At 40.1% G+C, this 16,813-nt stretch overlaps 1 pseudogene; it reads right to left on the bottom strand.

Annotated features, from left to right (window-relative positions):
- LOC132675898 (transmembrane protein 230-like) overlaps window positions 1-16,526 on the bottom strand; it is a 63,213-nt pseudogene extending 46,687 nt beyond the window's left edge.
- Between the last annotated feature and the right edge of the window lie 287 nt (window positions 16,527-16,813).

Here is a 16,813-nt window from a genome sequence, read left to right as displayed (position 1 = left end):
GTTAATTATGAACAGGTAACTACATAGTGTAGATTTTAAAAATTAGAATATTTTTTATTTGCTGAACGTTTGGGTAGAAGATAAGTATACAAAAAATCTAATTAATTATACCTTTTGGAATTGGGTCAATTATATACTATATATACTATTACAGTGTATATGTAATATATAGTATATAATACATAGTCTTTCAAACTTACCAAAGTACTTTTATATTCTAACTGTTGAACATTTCTCCACCCATCTGGTATGCATGCCAGTCTGAATGTTCTTGCCATGTGGCCCTGCCGTGGATTTGATCTGGGCCATGTGGCTTGCTTTGGCCAATAGAATGAGGTTAGGGTACATGTATGCATAATCTGTGCTTAGACCTCAGGATGTCTTATGGGTTTTTCCTTCTGTCCTTGGGCTTCAGCCACCATCATGCAGAGGACATCCCTAGACTAGCCTATTGGTTCCAGGAGATGGATGAGGGACACATGGAGCAGAAATGTCCTACAAAGCTCTCCCAACCAAGCCCAACCTAAGCAGAAACCTCAGCTGACCTACAACTGCATGAACTGTAATAATAATGAATTGCTTTTGTGAGCCCCTGAATTTGGGTATAATTTGCTATGCAGCAAAAGCTAGTGATTCTGCAGCATGTAAGGCTGGAGCGTTGGGCTGTTCATGGTTTCTTAAACTCAATACAGAGATTACAAATGGTTAAATGGCTTACTCAAAATCACTTGTAATTCAGCATTCCACTGGGCTATAAATGCATCTCTTGCTTTCAAACCCCCATGTTCTTTTACTCTGAGAAGCCCTTCTAGAAACTGAGCATGATTGTTTTTAAAGTGTATTAAACCTCAGGGAGGACATCTATTATTGTGACCCAGCCTCTCTGCTGCCTCAGCTATCTTGTTCCTGGAGTGGAGCAAAGCCGTGTGATCTATGCTGTGAAAAGCACATTTCTACATGCCCCTTTCCAGGTATGGTGCTCTATCTCTGTGATACACACGTCTTGTTCTGAGCATACTATACAGGAATTGATCGGAACATTTAATTTTGAAAATGGCTGAAAAAAGAAGTGAGTCATGATACAGTGGTAAACACTTTAAACATCCCCTCCCTGTTTCCCAAATTTAACACTTTCCTGAGCTGTGATTAAGAGCTGTTACACTGAAGGGATGAAGACAGACTGGCCTTCTGGTTCATAAATCCGTCTTTACCAGCTGAGGCTTGGAAAGTCGCACACAGCTGGAAACATTAATTAAGTCTGCCCTTATAAGAAATTCCTCAAGACTCTCTCCTAATGCCATACGTAAAGTTTTTAAAAGGAACAACCAAAGATACAGAGTTGAGGCAAACTGAGACAACTAATATTCATATAAGGAAGAAAAATTCCCTACAGTAGAGTACTGGAAATCCATCAGAGTCCAACCTCTGTCTAGACTTCATTTATGTTTGACAGAGTGGGAGGGATTGCTGTTTACTTTTTTATTTAGTTTAATTTTTTAAAATTATATTTGCTGGTGGGGGTGCCTGGGTGGCTCAGTCGGTTAAGCATACCATTCTTGATTTCGGCTCAGGTCATGATCTCACAGTTTGTGGGACTGAGCCCACGTTGGCCTCTGTGCTCACAGCTTGGAACCTGCTTGGGATTCTGTCTCTCCCTCTCTCTCTGCTCTTCTCCCCGCCCCCCCCCCACTCTCTCGCTTTCTCTCTCTTTCTCTCAAAACAAAAAAACTTAAAAAATTATTTTCTGGAGGCATTTATGAGGGAGACGCTTATTTATTCCCTGTTGAGGTCTCTGAAGATACATTTTGAGGCAGAAACCAGTAAAGTGACTTTGGCATCTTCTAACGTATTTTGCAGATTCAGCTAACTCAGCAGGCCCCCATGGAAGGCTTTTAATAATTGGGCTTCCGAAGTTGTGTGTGCACTGACAGGTAATATTCATGCACATAAATTTGACAATAACAATCTTATTGCTCTCGTGGTTTAACTACCACCTACATGCTGATGGCTCTTAACTTTTTAATTCTAGCAGAGACCTCTTCTGTGAGTGTCAGACTTCTAATTCAGCTGCCTTTTCGCCATCTGCATGAGAATGCCCCAAGGCACCCCCAAATTAACATAGGCAAATCTAAATGTATCCTATGCTTCCTACTACCTTTTCTTCCTAGATTTCCCAGTCTCAGTTAATGGCCTCATCATCCACCCAGTCACCTAAGTTATCATTCCAGGTATCATCCTGGATGCGTTCTATTTCTAGACTCTTCATTCTTCATGGGCACAAAGCCCTGTCAATTTTACCCCATAAGTATTTCTGAAATCTGTCTCATTTAAAATTCCTAGCTTCCCAACATTTCTCAAAAGAAGTATTGCACCTTTAGTCCTACACTAGCTCAGATCTCTCTTTAAGGAAATGAAAGCTGACCAAGGGGCTGTCACAACTGAACAGCTTCCAATATTCTATATTCTTTTTTAAAATTTTTTATTACATTTATTTATTTTTGAGAGACAGTCAGACAGAGCGTGGCGGAGAAGGGGCAGAGAAAGAAGGAGACACAGAATCCGAAGCAGGCTCCAGGCTCTGAGCAAGCGTTCAGCACAGAGCCCAACGTGGGGCTCGAACACACAAACCATGAGATCATGACCTGAGCTGAAGTCGGACGCTTAGCGAACTGAGCCCAGGTGCCCAGGTGCCCCCCAATATTCTATATTCTAAAATTCAGTTTCCTTACCATGATCTTAAAGGGCTTGAGTAGTGTGGTCACTGCCTTTCTGTCAAGCCTCATCTGCATACAGTGGACTGGAAGCTGACTGAGTTCCTGTCCCAGCTTTGCTGCTCACTGGTGTGTAACCTTGGGCAAGTTTCTCCACACCTTTTAGCTTCAGTTTCCTCTTCTGTAAAAGGAGATTATAGTACTACTTACCTTAAAAGGTTGTTATGAGCATTAAGGAGTTAATATAGTAAATAACTTAGGATACTACTTGATAAACAATAAGCACTCTAAATATTTCCCAGACCTCAGCTTTGTACCTTAGACATTCTGGTGTATTTGTCGCTTGCTGCATGAGCCATGTTGTATCCTATGTTCACACATTTCCTGAAAAACTGCTTCCTTTGCCTGTGTTAACATTATTCTTTTTTCAATTAAATATCTCCAATTAATGCTTCATTTCATCATTGAGTCATTTGGTCATGCCTTCATTCATTCATTGAACTATAATTTATTGAGTAGTGATTCAATAAAACGTGACTATAAACAATATGGCTCTCTGACCTCAAGGAGTTTGTGGGAAGATGGCATTGGCAGATGGATGAACATATAATCAGGGTCACTTAATTAGAGAAGAGTATGTGTTTGGTGATGAAAAGACTAGAGAATATGTGAACATACATGAGGAACACTAATAAGTCTGGAGGAGGCATTTCACTTATTCTCTCCTCTAGGAAATTGGTGAGAGAGAGCGATCTCTCTTCTTTATATAAAGCCACTAATCTCATCACCCTCATGACTTCATCTAACCTAATTATCAAAGGCATTACCTCCAGATATCACCACATTGGGAAGGGGGCAGCATATGAATCTGGGGGGTGGTACACAATTCACTCCATAGCACCTGGCTAACCTCTCCCAGAAATCTTACCTTAACTTACTGCATATGCATTTTCTTTTCTGCTCTTCCTTTTGGAATGCAAGTGACTTGGAACGCAATCCCTGCATCTTTTGGCTCTGTGACTCCAAGGCCAGATACACTTGTAGACACACAGTAAGTGTGCAACAAATATTTGTTGAACCAAACTGGGGTGTTCATACAAGGTGGTGGTGTTGGCAACATTGTCTTATCTGAGGCTAAACTCCATAACATCTGTTAAAGTGGATGCCTCAGAAAATGTATTGTAATCTTTAAATGACTTTGAGCAAATCATTCCCCCATCTCCCACATTGAGCTTCAGTTTTCTCATCTGTAAGAATTAGCCATCTTCGAGTGAATAACCAAAGGCCTTTCCATGTCTCTGATTCTGGGATTTGACCCTCTGGACAAACTCTTTTGTCCTCTAGTAATCAGTGTCCTTTCTCCTTTTCCCTTTCATGGAACTTCCCCACTCGTTACTTCAGATTTTCTTCCCACTTCTGTCACCTCCCCTCCTCAGTCTCCTTTGCTGGTTTCTTTGCAGGGTCCTCCTCTCAGTTTTCTTCCAGGACCAGGAGAGTAAACTAAGACCAGAGGCCAAATCTGCCCCTGCAGAGAGAGTTGTACTGGAACACAGCCACACCCATTCATTGACTATTGTCTCTGACTGCTTCCAAGCTACAAGAGCAGAGTTGAGTACTCATGACAGAGACAGTCTGTCCTGAAAAGCCTAAAATACTTGCTATCTGGTCCGTTACAAAACGAGTTTACCAACCTCTGTTCTAGGAGATCTCATCCTGTCCCATGGCTTTGATTATTATCTACATTCTAATGATTCATAAGTTTCTGTCACCAACTTTGATTCTCCCCTGAGCTTCACCTTCGTATGTGCAACTGTTAATTCCATGTTGCTACTTGATCTTTAATAGGCATCTCAGAATAGGGTTGCACAGAAGAGGATGACGCTGGGGCCAGGCCTTGGCTTTGAATCCCGCTTTTACTAAGTACTAGTAGTGTGGCCTCTGCAAGTTATTAACCATTCTCTGCCTTACATTCCTCATGTGTTCAATGAGGATGATGATCATAGTAACATCGCATAATTTGTTGTGATGTTGACTGTATTTATCAATATATGTAGAGCACTGAGGACACTGGCTGTGGACTCAGATTTCGGGAGTTAATCACTGACCCTCACTTTCCCTCGTACTCCACATAGAGCATATCAGCAAGTTCTCTCAAGTCTACCTTTAAAATATTTATTACTCAGCATTTTCACTGTTACTATTCTACACTAAGCTACTATGATTTCTCACCTAAATTCCAGGATCTTCTGATTATTGTTTCTGTATCCTTTTTGCATCCCTTCTATGTTACCTAGTTCTCCACCCAGCAGCAGTGTAATCTTTTAGAAATATAATTTTATCACATCACTCCTTTGCACAATATCATCTAATATCTTCCCAACACACTCGGAATAAAATCCAAACTCCTTACCATTGAACTACAAAGCCCTATATGTTCTGTCGCTGACTTTCCTCTGAACATTCTCCTCCATTATTCTCCCTGTTATCCTGTCCTTTCCAGTCCTCCTCAAGCATGGAAAGCCTGTCTATGCCTCAGAGACTTTAGACTTGATGTTCTTCTGTCTGGACTGTGTTTCCTCCAGATATTCTTATAGCCCATTCCCTTATTTAAGTCAAGTCTCTACCTAAACGTCACATCCTCAGAGTATCCTTTCCTGCTTTCTCTATTTAAAATCTACCTTCTTTCTGGGCACCTGGGTGGCTCAGTCAGTTAAGCGTCTGACTTCAGTTCAGGTCATGATCTAAGGGTTCGTGAGTTCAAGGCCAGCATCGGGCGCTCTGTTGTCAGAGTGGATCTTCGGATCCAGAACTTCTGTCTCCCTCTCTCTCTGCCCCTCCCCCGGCTCGCGCATGTTCACTCTCTCTCTCTCATAAATAAATAAACATTTACAAAATTTATTAAAAAATAAAAGAAATAAAATCTACTTTCTTTCACTGTCTATTCCCATTGACTACTTCTTTGGTCTTTATAGCACTCATCACTAAATCATGTTGCGTTATGTATTTATTGAATTATTTGTTTACTGTGTTTACTGTATAAGCCCCAAGATGAGAGTGATTTTGTTTCTTGGTCACTATTGTATTTTTGGTGGCTAGATGAGTATATGTCTTTTTGTATGCAACCAATAAATACATGTCATGTGAATGATAAGATCACTCTCTTCTCTAACAAATTCAGATAATAAAGTATATACATCTCTCAAAACCTGATAGAGATTTTTAGCATCATGCCACAAAGGAGAAACCTGAAAATTTATACAACATGATAAAAAAAGAACACACAATTTTATACCACCTGTCCTGACAACTATTTTCTCTGAAAAGATTATTTCAGACCCTTAGACAAAGTATTAAGCTTTAATCAGTACTAGATCTACTCTGAATATTTTTTGTTCTGTCTTCCTCCATCTATTTTTTATTGTATGCACTGTATTTTGCTGAAATTGGGACTACACTGTGACAATAAAAAGTCTTTGTTTTTATGTTTAAGGAATTCTCCCCCAAATGTCTTGCAGTTCAAAATGAGAATTACAACGTAAAAATGTCTAACTTGCCCTAGTACAGCCAATTTTTAGACATGCCTCTAATCCTTCTCTCATCTCATCCTGCCATTTCTGAAATATGTGTGGAATCAAACTGAAAATAAGATTTCTCAGGGCTCAGATGAGAGTCCATGAACGAACTGTGATTCGGCCTCAGGAGGACCTGACATGCACTCATTTTGTGCATCTGTGAAAAATTGTTGCAAGGGTTCTATCAGAGCAACATTTTCTTTTGGAAATAAACCCAAACCCCTAGATTTGCATTTTAACCATGATAGTTCTTTCTTCTTTGACTTCACTAGTAACACCTTTTGTTATGAAAAAGCAGCCAATACAATTTTGTGAAAATAAGAATAAAATATCTCTATAATATCACCTCCCAAAGATGGTCAGTTAACATTTTAGTGTATTTCCTTACAGTATTGTTTCTCTGAACAGATAAAATACACCTTTTTCATCATATAAGACCAAAATGTGGGGCGCCTGCATGGCTCAGTCAGTTAAGTATCCGACTCTTGATTTCAGCTCAGGTCATGATCTCACAGTTGGTGGGTTAGAGCCCCATGCTGTCAGTGCTTGGGATTCTCTCTCTCCCTCTCTCTCTGCTCCTCCCCCATTCACAAGCACCTTCTCTCTCTCTCTCTCAAAATAAATAAGTCAATGTGAAAAGAAGACCATAATGCTATCTAAATAGGATCATGTTATATTTCCTGTTTAGTAAACTACCTCTTAAATATAACCATTCATCGTGAATATGTTCCAGGATGTGACATATTCTTAGACAACATAATTCTAATACCTGCATAAGGTTTTGTTGTGTAGCTGTATCATAATTAAGTTGTATGTTGTAGAACTAGGTTGCTTCAGTCCTTCTTGCCATGTTGCTTATAACAGATGTGTTGTTTTATGTCCTCCCCAGCATTACTTCTTTGAGGACGCTACCACTCCCTTAATTCTGGAGACATGTCAGTAATCATCCATTGGCCATCCCTGGCTACAGTGACCTTGGCTTAACCAATAATTTATCTCCTGGGAGAAGCAATTTGCCTAATATTGAGAACATACCAGATATAAGACCCCATCCAGGGAATGGTATGTAGATATTAGGGACGAGTTGGAAGGAAGGGGAAACTGTTCCTTTGCCTTCGTGTTGCTCATCATAATAAAGTAAGATCTCTTGGGAGAAACCCACCTGTGGTTAGGGACAGAGACGATAATGCAACAGTGGAGATTGTTTGAGAAGTTAAAGAAGAGAAAATGAGCCCTCAGTTTTGGAATCGAGCTATGCCTAAAGCTGTAACAGTCCTGGATTTCATCCTTCCATGAGCCGATACATTCTTTTACCTCTTATTATTATTATTTTCACTTAAACTAGTTTGGGTAGTTTCTCATACTACCTAAGTAATAATTTTAATACTGTAATCTGCTACATTTTCCATGAACAAACGTGAATCTCTTCATTTCATTGAATGGCGTTATTATTTTGATGCACAATTTGATGCACAGTATCTGCTTAACTTGATAATGATGTCCTTAAAGAAATCCGGGAAATACATAGCTCATAGCTATATTATTTTTTATACTGTCTTTTCAACACACAATAGGTTTTACTCCTACAGGCCACTCTTCAAGAGCTGGTTTGGTTCCTTCAGATGCGTACAGCACATGGTAAATGTACAATAGATTTGTAGAGTAGATTACCAAATGATTGAATTTGCTGCATGAGGAGCCCCAAGAGTTTCTTTTAAAAGGTGCATTGATTCCCTCAGGTTATGCTCAAACACTATATGAAACACTTTGAAATGCACACTGTTCTCTTTGGTCCTTCAATTTTATATGGTCGTAAAAAACTGCACCGTGTTTGTTTCAATTTTTCAACATGAAATGGTAAGCTGGACTTTAAAAACATGAATTGTGCTCCCCAGGAAGGAACTATAAAGCCCCACTGAGATTTAAACATAGAAGATGGAACTATTTGCTAGGTTTTTGGGTTTGAATTCTAGGTATCTACAGAAATTCTGACAGTTTGACAAAAGCATAATGTGCAGGAGTTAGAAAGCTTTTGACCTACAGGATCATATTCAAGGCCATAAATACAGTGTTTTAGGTCTCACACAAAGAGAAAAAGGAGAAAGGCTTTCATATCCTATTTTCACATTCCATTCTCCACCATCAGTGGGTAGCACTCACCATGTTTTTCCTCCATAGCGTTCTAAGAATGCTAAAGCTTTCCTGAGAATGTTCAGGAAAGTGAGACTTCTGTGATTGACTAAGAGGCAAAGAAAAAGGAAATCCCATGAGATTTAGTTTTAGTCATAAAGTTTAGGTCCATTTCAATATCAGAATCAATAGCATCACAACAGCTAATTAATAACGCAGTTGTCAAAACAAAGTCTAAATAAATGGCTACAAGGCAGTCGACAGGGTATAACAAACTATCATAATGGATTGTTCCACTCTAATTTCAGCATACCGACCAACATGCTTGTCAACTATAGCAATTTTTTCTTATTGCAATGAGTTTATTTGGGTATATCCCTTCTTGATATTCCGTTTTTTCCCCTTGATGTTCTACCAGTTTGTTAGCTGAGTCAAATCTACTACTGTCATAAGCGTCATTCTGGCAGGCTGCTGTATGTGTAGTTACCAAGAGGGCCCATCCTATTCAGGGCTCCATTCAGTAGGGGCCAAGCAGTGCCCACAGCCTCAGAGGAAGACCATCCTTCAGTAGGACATCTTGTCTCCAATGGCATGAGTCAAGGGGGAACTCAATAATTCTTCTTCCTTCTAGCAAGGCCCCCTTTATCACTCTTTCTCCTCAATGCTAGCAATCTCTTCATCCTTCTGCCTTGGGACCACCAGGGGCTAATGAGTATGACTCTTGCTGGATTCAGGTTGACCATCCTGGGATGTTTAGGATTTTCACATTGTTGCTCATCATCAGATTCTATCCCCATTGCCTGTTGTGACTCTAATCTTTCCTGCCCCATCTCCTAAAACCCTTTCATGGAGCTCTAGGTTAATCATCAGCAAGCACATATTCTCAGGCTCATCAGCAAATGTTTGCTCCTTTTTTGCTCAAAAATCTACTCTCTGCTGATGGCACTACTTTTCCTGAAGCAATTTCAAGGGAGTGGTTTATTTTTCTCCTACAATTTTCCTGTCAAGGCATCTGGAGGCATAATACTTGTCTTACTGCTCTGCAATGCCACTTTCAGACCATTCTTCCCTGAACATTCCTCCTTATTTTACATCCACTGTCAGATTACCCTCCCTCTTTCTTTGGAAAATTTTTCTCCTGGTATATTTCACTTCCTTTGACACTATTGATAAGGTAATTCTTTTTTTGTAGGTTTATTTATTTATTTTTGAGAGAGACAGAGAGAGAGAGAGAGAGAGTGCACACACATGTGCACACAAACAGGAGAGAGGCACAGAGAGAATCCCAAGCAGGCTCCACGCTGTCAGTGCAGAGACTGATGTGGGGCTCCACTCACGAATCTTGAGATCATGACCTGAACCAAAATCAAGAGTTGGACGCTTAACTGATGGAGCCACCCAGGCATCCCAGATAATTCTAGATAATTTCTGTAGCCACACATAAGATCTTTCCAATGTCCTCATCTTAACTTCTTGATCTTCTCTGCTCCAGTGATTCTGTCCAACACTCTATCTCAGGCACTCTATTATCACTGCCATATGCTTGACCAGGACACTTACCAATAATGGCATCAAACTCCATTCTATTTTTCAATTCCCTTCTTGTAGTACTTAAGCTCCAATAACACTTCAGCCCCTCCAGAATATCTAATGCCTCGATCTATCAATTTGGCATTGTTCTTCCCTGTCTTCCCAAGCCCTCTCCTCCTGCTACATTCCACTCATATTTCATGGTCAGTTACTATTACCTTTTATAATTAATCTATTATTATAGTCATTCTCTTCAAATATATCACCCCTCTCTACTCTCTTCGCAAAACCACATCCCTGGTTAAGTCTATCTCTTTGAGTACTTAATGCCTCCACCAGTACTGCTGAACTTGGCTGGAGAAGACACAAAATATCCTGACTGATCTCATTTTAAATTCATCAATTACCGCAAGTTGGCTATTGTTGCTGCTGGCCAAACATAGTATATACCCTTAACCCCTTCTTTCTTAGTCTCTAGTCAGTGCCTCTCAAACTTTAATAGGCAAAAATAAAATCAACTGAAGACCTTATTGAGATACCCATTCTAATTTTGTAGGTGTGTAGTGGAACCTGAGAATCTGAATTTCTAGTAGCCTCCTAGATAATAATGCTGCTGGTATATCAAGAAGTTGATATGGAACTTCTGTGGAATGCCTGGGTGGCTCAGTGAGTTCAGCGTCCAAGTTCGGCTTAGGTCATGATCTCACAGTTCGTGAGTTCAAGCCCCAGGTAGGGCTCTCTGCTGATAGCTCAGAGCCTGGAGCCTGCTTTAGATTCTCTGTCTCCCTCCCTTCCTGCCCCTCCCCTGCTCACATTCTGTCTTTCTCTCTCTCAAAAATATATATGTTAAAAAAATTTTTTTAAAGAAGGAATGGCCCAATAATGATTATAGATCCTTCTTTCCTTTCTCAAAATTCCATTATGTTTTCCCCATGATCACTCTCAACCTTTGACTGACCTTGCCTCCTACTTTACTAGAAAATTGAAGAAATCACAGTAGAAATCCTGTAAGCATTGCTCATCATACTTTCCTACAGTCCTGCAATTGGGGTCATGCACTTACCTTATCTCCCATTAGTAAGGATGGACTATTCAGGGTCCTCACCAATGTCAAACCCTCTACTTTATACACTAAATCCAGATCCCATTCTTTCTATTCTGCTCTCTCAGGTTGCCCTGGCAATTCTCCCCTCTCAGTTTTAAAATATCTATTGGACCATTCCCACAATCATATAGATACACTGCCATTTAGCCTTTATTAAAGGAAATTCTCTCTCTGGACCTCACTTCCCCCTGAAACAATCACCTAATATTTTTTTCCTTGAAAAGATAACTATATGCCTTGTGACCGATTATTCTACATCCATCTCTCTTTCCACTACTACAGCCAGGTTTTCACTCCGTCGCTCCATCATAACTGGCCTCTGAATGCTAACAATGACCCCACAGTTACTAAATCCAAGGTCATCTCTCAGTCTACCTATTATTCGCCACAAATGATCTCTCTCCTTGAAAAGTTTATTTGTTTTGCTTCCAAGACAGCTCACTTTTATAACTTGCCTCCTACCTTTCTAATCACTTATTTTCAGTCTCTTAGACTGGCTCTCCTTCATTTCCAACTCTTGCATGTAGTAAGAATCCAGGGCACAATCCTAGGACCTTTCTGTGCAATCTCCAGTCACTCCTAGGTGCTCTCACCGAGTAACATCCTTTTGAATACTTATCTGTGTCCTGATGTCTCCTCAATTTCTACCTTCTTCACAACCTCTCACCAGAAATCTGCATTTGTATGTCCCACTATTTGTCATTCCCACTTGAATACCTAAAAGGTGACCTGAATATTAGTGTAACTAAAACTGAGTTCATTATTTCTTCTTCTCAAACTACCTTTCCCCCTATCAAAACTTCTTTACCTACAGAGATTTTCCTGACAGGGGGGAAGAAAGAGAGACACAGAGAAAGAGAGACAGAGAGAGGGAATGAGAGCATCTTAAGCAGGCTCCACACCGAGCAAGGAGCCTGACATGGGCCTTAATCTCATAACCATGAGATCATGATGGGAGCTGAAATCAAGAGTCAGATGCTTAACCAAATAACCCAGCCAGGTGCCCCAATATCTCTTCTTTTAAAAAATTTTTTTTGATGTTTATTTATTTTTGAGAGAGAGAGAGGGACAGAATGCGAGCAGGGGAGGGGCAGAGAGAGAGACAGACACAAAATCTGAAGCTGGCTCTAGGCTCTGAGCTGGCAGCACAGAGCCTGACAGGAGCTCGAACACAATAAACATGAAATCATGACCTGAGCCAAAGTCGGATGCTTAACCACCTGAGGCCACCCAGGCGCCCCCACCCCATATCTATTCTTTTAGTTCAGGCCCCAAACTTGGATACCTTCCTGAACTCTCCTCTTTGTTTTACACTCCATATTCAGCCTATCAGCAAATGCTCCCAATTCTAATTTTAGAACATAATTCAGAATTCATCCCATTCTCACTGTTCCTACAACCATCATCCTGAACCAAACCACTATGCCAAGATTCTTATAATGATCTAGTTAATCTCCTTGCCTCCACCTTGGCCAAATTTGTTTGACATAGTACCCAGAGCGATCTCCTTAAAAAGTTAAGTCAGATTCAGGTGCCTCGGTGGCTCAGTCTGTTAAGCATCCAACTTTGGCTCAGGACATGATCTCACTGTTCATGGGTTTGAGCCTCACATTGGGCTCTGTGCTGACAGCTCAGAGCCTGGAGCCTGCTTACAGATTCTGTGTCTCCTTGTCTCTCTGCCCCTCTCCTGCTTGCACTCTGTCTTTCTCTGTCTCAAAAATAAATAAACATTAAATAAATTTTTTAAAAGTTAAGTCAGATTCAGGAGGCGCCAGTTGCTTGTGGGTTTGAGACCCACATGAGGCTCTGTGCTGACAGCTCAGAGCCTGGAGCCTGCTTCAGATTCTGTCTCCCCCTCTCTCTGCCCCTGCCCCATGTACGTGCACTCTCTCTCCCTCCCTCTCTCTCTCTCTCTCCCCTAAAAAAAATTAAAAAACACAAAACATTGTTTTAAAGTAAGTCAGGTTTTGTCAACTCTTTGCTTAAGCTCCTCCAGAGTTCTCACTGCAACCAGACTGAGGGTTCTATAATCTCAAGGTTGTACTTGTCCTCACCCTTGTTATATTTCTAGTATCATTGTCTTGCATTCTTTCTGTCTTGCCTTCTATTCCAACCATGTCAGCTCTTTGATGTCAAGGGCAGCTTAGGACCTAGACACCTGACTCCTCCAACGTGGAATGAGTTTCTTGAACTATCTGTCTGGCTCACTCTCTCACTTCCTTCTCAACTTGCTCACAATTCCTAGTCTCATTAAGGCATTTCAGGACTACCTTTACTAAAATTTCCTCCAACATGCCCTGATTTAAGCTCTTTATCTGCACTTATCACTGTCACACATCTTTTATTTGCATATTGTCTCTTTCTTCTACTGGAATGGAAGCTCAGTGACGGTAGTGATTGCTGTTGTTTTCTGTTTATTATTGCTACCCTAGTACTTAGATCACACTCTGACATAGTGTAGAGAACTAAAAAGTATTTGATGAATCAACAAATCACCTTGAAACTTATGTAAAAAGAACTAAGATAAATAACTTATTTTTTGCATCTATCTTGTTTTGGGGGGCACTCTAGACAAATGCCAATAAGGTGTTAAGGAGAAAAAGATAGGGTTGTCACTTGTACTTCAGCTGTTTATCTCATGCTAACTTGAATACCCTCCTTGCTTTCTCTTCTATTCCTTTTTGTTTTTTTCCCCCTAGAAAACAAAATGGTGGACAAGAAGTAGCAGCCATGTTCAGCTTTGCTGAGGATGGGAAAATTGTACACACAAATGAATTTGCTTCAAACGCAACTCTCTAGGTGTTACAAGAACCTGTTGACATTATTACAGTAAAGCTACAAAAACTTGAAATCATCCTCTCCTTCCTGCAGCCCTCATGCCTGTATTAACCTCACCAGTATCAATCAGAGACATCTGCTCTAATATTTTACCCCTTACTCAAGGTTCTCTGGCTATGACCCTCATTCCAGTAGGAAGAATAAATGTCAGAAGCATGGGTTTTTACATTTGTGTAAACTCTTCTATTGTCAACATTTTACACAAGAAACTTTATTTGCTGAGAGAATTATTCACATGTCCTAATGAGCTTCTTTATCACTCTCAATCTTACAAACCTTTCCAAATGATAAATTTGTTGGAACTTGCTCCAGTTATAGTTCTCATTCACTTTCTCTTTCTGGCTCACTTCCTAGCATTCCCATTATACCTTGCTAAGGAGACCACAGGGTTCCCAAATTGCTGCTGAGTGCATAGTGTTTGTCTAATAAATATCATTTGAGGGCTTGAAGTGTGCACTGAATCATGGGATCTCAGGTTGTAAAAAACATCAAATCATCTAACTCTGACACTCAACCATGGTTTAATTTTTTTCTCTAATGTTCCCTTCTGAACGCCTCCTGTGATGGAGTGCATACTGCCTCTTGAAGAAATGCAAAGATAGGCCTGTTACAGAAGTCTTCTATCTTCAGTGGTGACCTCTGTTCCTTTCGTTTATAACATTTGTCCTGGTTTAGCTGCCTGGCAGTATAGCACAAGAGAAAAAGACTTGGATTCAGAACGAGGTGGCCTGGAGTCTAACTGAATGATTTGAAAGTTTGTTTTGGACTCTACACTTACCTGTTGAGTTTCACTTTCTGAGTCTATTCAATGAACTGAAGTGGACTAACTGCTTCAACAATACACTTCAATGTGTCTAATGGCTCAAACTCATTAGAAACTGAATTTTTACTACATAACTGTACCGAGTGAATTAACAGATTGGTGGAGCAGCCCTTCTACACACGGTCAGTTAGGGACCCAGGTGGATGGAGGCTTCATCATAATTATGATTAGGTTGTTTTGTATCTCTCTTTTTTTTAACATTTACTCATTTTCGAGAGACAGAGAGAGACACAGAGTGAGCAGAGGAGGGGTAGAGAGAGACAGAGACACAGAATCTGAAGCAGGCTCTAAAGTCTGAGCTGTCAGCACAGAGCCCGATGCGGGGCTCAAACCTACGAACCGTGAGATCATGACCTGAGCCAAAGTCAGACACGTAATTGACTGAGCCACTCACGCGCCCCAAGTTTTTGTAACTCTATTACAGCTAACCAGAAGGGGAAAAGCACACAGAAGAATTCACACAGGGCATTGTGCGTGAATGTGCATGTGTGTGTGTGTGTGTGTAAGTACAGAAGTACCTTCCAATTCTTCCACTGATATTCCACTGACCGGAAAGCCCAGTCAGAGGGCCATGTCTAACTTCAGCTAGGGCTAGGAAATGTAGTCCCTGGCTGGCAGTCACTTCTTAGTGGTAACACTACAGAAAAGGGAAACATGAACTTTATTGTTCTCTGCCACCACTGTCAAATAGGATGGTCATAACTCACAGGGTTGAGAACACATACACATGTTAGTGTTTTGTAAAATGGCACTTATTATTTTGTGTACACTGCATAAAAACAGATGTGCTCCTTTTGTCCTCTGTGTAGCAGTATCACAATGCTTAAAGTCAACCGTCGTATGTCATTTGAGTATCCTTTTCTCCTGGTTAAATAATTCCCCATTCATTTTACTATTCCCCACAGGTCATCTTTTCAAACCCTTTAATGGCTATGCTTTCTTTCTTTGCACATGATTCAAATGTGGCATTCACACCTGGATGGAATACTCCAGGTAGAGTGTGAGCAGCATAGAAAAGAGACAAGCTGTTTTTTTCCCTTGTTCAAGATTCTATGTCTCTTTTAATGCCGTTAATGATAGAGAGAGCTTTGCAGGAAGCCTTATCATAGTGTTGATTTATATTGACCTTGCAGTTGAATAAAACCCTTAAGTATTGCACTGTTATATGTTGCTTTGCATTTCAAAGATGTTCTACTTCCTTTTGTCTGAAAAAAATATCTGATTTTCACGTCAATATGAAAAGCACTAAATGATCAAGAGAATTTGGGGCTTATCCAATGGAAAAAGCTTTGATGAAAATGTACAGCCATACATCACAGTAAGTCCTTGTTTTTATTGAGCTGACTTCTTATTTTTGTCATTGTTTTAATTGTTTAATTAGATGCTACCTTAATACAATGTCATTTTACAATAATCAAACAATATAGGTAAAGTGAATGCCCTCTGACTCCCTCACCAATAGAATTATGCTACAACTTACATACGTACATAAGGATTATTTAGTTTTGTCTATAAAGATTTCAGACATAAATTATATTATACTGTGCATAAATATTTGCAACGCATTTTCACTTGTCAATGTGTTTTTAACGTTTATGCATGACAGTACATAAAAATCTACCTACTGCTTTCTTTATGAATAGTTGTTATTTGGATATGGATAGTCAATTTAACAAGTAGTTTGTTAAGAGGTATTTAAATTTCCTCTGATTTTTTTCCATTATTATAAATGATACTGCAGTGAAACTTTTGAACTTACCTCTTTGTACACCTCCGTAATTTCCCTTTACATTTAAAAGTGTCCATTGCTGGACCATGCTAGTGGCACATTTTTAATTTTAAGAGATGCAGAAACATTAAAAAAATTTTTTTAATGTTTATTTATTTTTGAGAGAGACAGAGAGACAGAGCTCAAGTGGGGGAGGGGCAGAGAGCGGAGACACAGAATTCGAAGCAAGCTCCAGGTTCTACGCTGTCAGTGCAGAGCCCGATGTGGGGCTCGAACTCCCAGTCATGAGATCACATCATGAGATCATGATCTGAGACGAAGTCAGACGCTTAACCAACTGAGTCACCCAGGTGACCCAAAACATTTTTTTTTCTG

This window comes from Panthera onca, chromosome A2, assembly GCF_046562875.1.
Source record: "Panthera onca isolate mPanOnc1 chromosome A2, mPanOnc1 haplotype 2, whole genome shotgun sequence".
Taxonomy (NCBI): Eukaryota; Metazoa; Chordata; class Mammalia; order Carnivora; family Felidae; genus Panthera; species Panthera onca.
This window is presented reverse-complemented; position numbering and strand designations above follow the sequence as displayed.